The 5,324-nt window shown below is 47.7% G+C and overlaps 1 non-coding gene across 1 annotated transcript; it reads right to left on the minus strand.

The window, feature by feature from the left end:
• Positions 1-796: 796 nt before the first annotated feature.
• LOC138141120 (5S ribosomal RNA) lies at positions 797-916 on the minus strand. Its single transcript, XR_011163006.1, has one exon. It is a non-coding gene; the product is annotated as a 5S ribosomal RNA (ribosomal RNA).
• Between the last annotated feature and the right edge of the window lie 4,408 nt (positions 917-5,324).

The raw sequence follows: 5,324 nt of genomic DNA on the forward strand, positions 1-5,324 counted from the left end.
CCGTGTTTAGACCTCTTTCGTGAAAGTGACCGACCGCCGGCGCCGCTCGATTTCGTCATAAATCTCAGCCGTACCCCCCACGATAATTGACAAGTCTGTCATACAGCCCTACCATTTAAAACCTTTATTCTCTTCGTTTTAAAAATAGTTTCGCATGGTTTTTCTCTCTTCTCGTTTTACAATGGTCCAGTGACTAATAAATGAGTGTTGTGTTATGAGTTTGTTCGAGCTCAAAAAAACGTGGTTCGAAATTGTTTAACGTTTAACGAATGGTAAGTTATTCTAGTTTTTATGTTGGTCTTAACGTGTTAGGGGCCAAGAATACAACATTGTCTGTCCATTATAACATAGAACTGATATGTTGAATTCAGATCTCTAATTATTTAAAAACCAAAAAAATAAAGCAGCAGTCAAAGTGGCATGTACGCGTAACCTAATATATATTTTTTTTACATTAAAAGATCGCCGTCTTCCTCGTCGCACTTACGACATTTGCATATGTTATCTTTGTTAAACTCACGGAAGGAATATAATGAACCGGTCACCCGTCCAAGTGCTGACCGCTGCCCGCGTGGCTTACCTTCGGTGATCGAACGACAACCTTTACCGTTTGACGAGTTTTTATTCTGCAATTGTTTACAATTAATCGACAAAAAAAATTGTTTTCTTAATTATCTAGTACTTAAAGCTATGAATCTACATTATACGGGTCTGTGCATGTTTCCGAATACCTGCACGAAAAACAAATCGGTTCGGTGGTTGCTATGGATTTCAAAAAAAAACAAAAAGTGTTGGGGGGCAACGGCACGCGGTGTTCCCAAGCGGTCACCCATCCAAGTACTGACCGCGCCCGACGTTGCTTAACTTCGGTGATCGGACGAGAACCGGTGCTTTTCAACGTGGTATGGCCGTTGCCGTGGTGTTTAGGTGTGATCGTTGGTGTAAAATATATTGCTTTTAACATTCCGATGCACGAATATGAACATCAAAACGCGATGCGTTTCGTTTCCGTATGCACTTACCCTCTGACGACCGACGTCGGACCGAACTAACGGGAAATCCCACAACAACCACCACGTCACGCTCTAACGACAAGAGAGACTACTAGACGGACTGGCGATCTCCCGCGTCGCACATTTTTCGACCGCCGGCGGCGGTGGAAAATCCAGAATTTCACCCCACCTACCGCGCTGCTTGCTCCGACGACGACGAGATTCCCACATTTGGATCGACCGAAATATGTAAGTAATATCAGGAAGTTCCGATTTTCGAGAGGAGACCTGTGTTTCTATTTACCTATCTATAATAATTATCGTTATAATCATCATATCATTATTATTATTATTAACATTATTATTTATTACCATTATTATTATTATTATTATTATTTATCGTCCCTCGGATTCGGCGATCTTCGAAAATCCAAGTTGGACCGTTAGACATTCGAACGCGGTGTGCGTGGCTGACGAGTTGTTATTTTTGGCGTTTTTTCTTCGATCTTCACCCCGACTTCGGACGACGCAGGTCGGACACGAAATTACGAAGAGAGAAAGACGGAAGAAAGGAAGAAAACCTGAAGATCCGTCGAAGAAAATATCGGAAAACTCGTAGGTGCGGCATCGGTCGGACGATGAAGACCGTCTCCTTTCGGATGATCCTCTCGACGGACTTTCGGCCGTCCCGAAGGGTCCGGACGGCAACGGGACCCGTCGTCGACTCGTCCCGTTTCAACTTCCGCCGAAAACGATCGACCTGAACGTCGGAGAGGCGGTTCGCGGCATCCTGTTGTCGGAATTGCCTCGGTTCGAACACCAGGTCCTTTCTGTGCTTCGACCGTTTCGGAAGCGTTTGGCGACGCGAAGATGTCGTAAAATCGAGAAGGTGGCGCGGTATTCCGGGAAGAGATGGACCAATATTTCGGCGAACGAAATATGGATTCCCGGAATCGACGCGTCTACCCCGCACCGCCGACGTAAACCGTCGGTCCCGAATCGAAACCGTGACGACCCGGATTTAGGGCTGGTGGTTGGAGGGGCGTGTACCTGATTCGAAACCCACCGACGTTCCGAGACGAACTTCGCTATCTCCAGGGAAACTTCGGAAACCGAGTTCGGCCAGCTTGATCACACGGTGGCGATGGTGATCGAGGAAAGAGGACGATGCCATCACGCGGGCAACGATTCCGAGGCCTGCAATTTCTTCGACGGCGGACGCGGTGCGCGTTCAGTCTTCCGTCCGCAGTGGCGACTATTTTATAAAGACTTAGAAAATTTTTTTGTTCAATTCTCGTTCACGAGGTGCTCGAAGTGTACGTGTGTGAGCAAGTGTTTTTTCAATAATTATTATTAACTTTTAACGTTTTAACGTGAAAGATGGCCGACGTCGAAAATCAAACAGCATCATCGGTCACCACCGGTTCCGCTGCCACCCCTCAATCCCACGCGAAGAAAGAGAAAAAAGCGAAAAATCCCAGGGCGAAACCGTCCCATCCTCCGACATCCGAGATGGTAAACAACGCCATCAAGGGACTCAAGGAACGCGGAGGATCGTCTCTTCAGGCCATCAAGAAGTTCGTCGCCGCAAATTACAAAGTCGACGCCGAAAAGGTCGCCCCTTTCATCAAGAAATATCTGAAAGGCGCCGTGGCGTCGGGATCTCTGGTTCAGACGAAAGGTAAGGGCGCGTCGGGTTCGTTCAAGCTCGCCTCGTCCACCTCCGGTGGTGCCAAAGTCGCCTCCGCCTCCGACAAGAGGAAACCCGCTTCGTCCGCCGCATCCAAGACGAAAAAATCATCCGCCAAACGTACCGCCGTCGCGACGACTTCCGACAAGGCTTCCTCGAAGACAGCCAAAAAACAAGCCTCCCCCAAAGCGAAGAAGACTGCTGCCGAAAAGAAGAGCGCCGTCGCTGCCTCCGCCGCCGCAGCGAAAGCCAAGAAATCGGCCGCCTCCTCGGCAGAAAAGAAAACTAGAGCCGCCCCGAAACCCCGATCGCCTTCCAAAGCGAAGAAATCTAACAAGGCTGGTCCGACTAAAAAACCCAAAGCACCCAAACCCAAGACAGCCAAAGCCATTCCTGTCAAGGTGAAAAAGGCCGCTTCGCCGAAGAGGAAAAAGTGAGAAACGTGGATGGATACTCGACTCATGTTCGTTCGGCTGTGCCTCGTTCCGACGTCATCATCGTACTACCGGCAACGGGGCACGCACAAATGGCCCTTTTCAGGGCCACACGATAATCTACGACGAAAAAAAGAAATAAAACTATCCTTACGGCGAAACCAAATAAAATAGATAGCATCAGCTGGCAGGTAGGTGATGACAGGATGCAATAAAATTTTACGAACGACCGCAACCCAACCCGAATCGAGAGGACCGACCGATTATTGACATTTTTATTTTATTCATTTCCGGTTGAAGGGCGATATATTTTTTTTTTTGCCTGTAAAGTTTGAGGTTCTGAAAAGAACCGATTTTTTTGTTATAAAATTCGTGTTTCGTGTTGTTCTTCCGAAACACGATGTGGAAAAATTTAAGCGCGTTCACCCCGAATACGTCTGGCAAGTTGGATGTCCTTTGGCATGATGGTTACACGTTTGGCGTGGATGGCGCACAAATTCGTGTCCTCGAACAGACCGACCAAGTAAGCTTCGCTCGCTTCCTGGAGGGCCATCACGGCGGAGCTTTGGAAGCGCAAATCGGTTTTGAAATCCTGAGCGATCTCCCTCACCAAACGTTGAAAGGGAAGCTTGCGGATGAGCAACTCGGTACTTTTCTGGTAACGACGGATCTCACGCAGAGCCACGGTACCAGGTCTGTAACGGTGGGGCTTCTTGACGCCGCCAGTGGCGGGAGCGCTTTTCCTGGCCGCTTTGGTAGCCAGTTGTTTCCTGGGGGCTTTTCCTCCGGTGGACTTGCGTGCGGTCTGCTTGGTCCTGGCCATTTCGAATGAAACGAATGAAAAACAAAACTGACAATTATTAAAATCGACTCTGACGATCGTTAGACGTGCACGCGTCGAAAGGTAAACGGGTACTAAAAATTCCGCCATATTAAATTGTACTTTTATACGTGAACAAAGTCAACGGCTGACTTCGTCGATTGGTCGATGGTGAACCGTTGAATCTATATAAGGCTCCGTTAGTTGAAATTTTGCGGTAGTTGACTTCCTAGGGACGAGGTGTGCAGGTATTTTGTGTCAGTTGAAATAATCTGAAAAGATGACCGGTCGCGGTAAAGGAGGCAAAGGATTGGGAAAAGGAGGAGCGAAGCGTCATCGCAAAGTCCTGCGTGACAACATCCAGGGCATCACGAAACCCGCTATCAGAAGATTGGCTCGTCGTGGCGGCGTGAAACGTATTTCCGGTTTGATCTACGAAGAAACTCGCGGAGTCCTGAAAGTGTTCTTGGAAAATGTCATCCGAGATGCCGTCACCTACACGGAACACGCCAAACGTAAAACCGTGACAGCGATGGACGTCGTCTACGCTTTGAAACGTCAAGGACGCACCCTCTACGGTTTCGGAGGTTAATTTCCTGGCGCTCTTCACCGTTCGAGAAAACCAGAATAAAATACGAAATACAAAATCGGTTCTTTTCAGAACCACAAAATAAAAATAAGAGGAAAAAAAAGAAACATGATGTTCTTTCGAGAAACAACGGACAATTATTACTAACTGACTACCTGATAAATGTACCAAGATCGTAAACACCCCTTGCTTTCCTTTTGGCATTGCAGTCGTAAATGATAATAATACAAAAAGAAAAGATGCATCGGTCATTTTACGAAAAAAAAAAGCTATAGTGGCCCTGAGAAGGGCCGATATTTTGAGTTTTCGCCACGGAGATGGATCGATCGTTCGTTTAAGGTTTCTTCTCGGTTTTTTTGGGTAAAAGTACGGCCTGAATGTTGGGTAAGACACCGCCTTGGGCGATCGTAACTCCGGACAGGAGTTTGTTCAATTCCTCGTCGTTTCTGATGGCCAGCTGCAGATGACGCGGTATAATACGTGTCTTCTTGTTGTCACGGGCAGCGTTTCCTGCCAATTCTAGAACTTCGGCGGCTAAGTACTCCATGACGGCGGCCAAATAGACGGGAGCTCCTGCACCGACGCGTTCCGCGTAATTTCCTTTTCTGAGAAGACGATGTATCCTACCCACCGGAAACTGGAGACCGGCACGGCTCGAACGGGATTTCGCTTTTCCCTTCACTTTACCTCCTTTACCGCGACCTGACATTTTAAGTTCGTTCGTTAGACACCACGAGAAGTAATAAAACTGACGGACGGGACTCGTCGATTGTAAAAGCTGGTAGCTGTGCTTCGAATT

Source organism: Tenebrio molitor, unplaced genomic scaffold, assembly GCF_963966145.1.
Source record: "Tenebrio molitor unplaced genomic scaffold, icTenMoli1.1 SCAFFOLD_941, whole genome shotgun sequence".
NCBI lineage: Eukaryota > Metazoa > Arthropoda > Insecta > Coleoptera > Tenebrionidae > Tenebrio > Tenebrio molitor.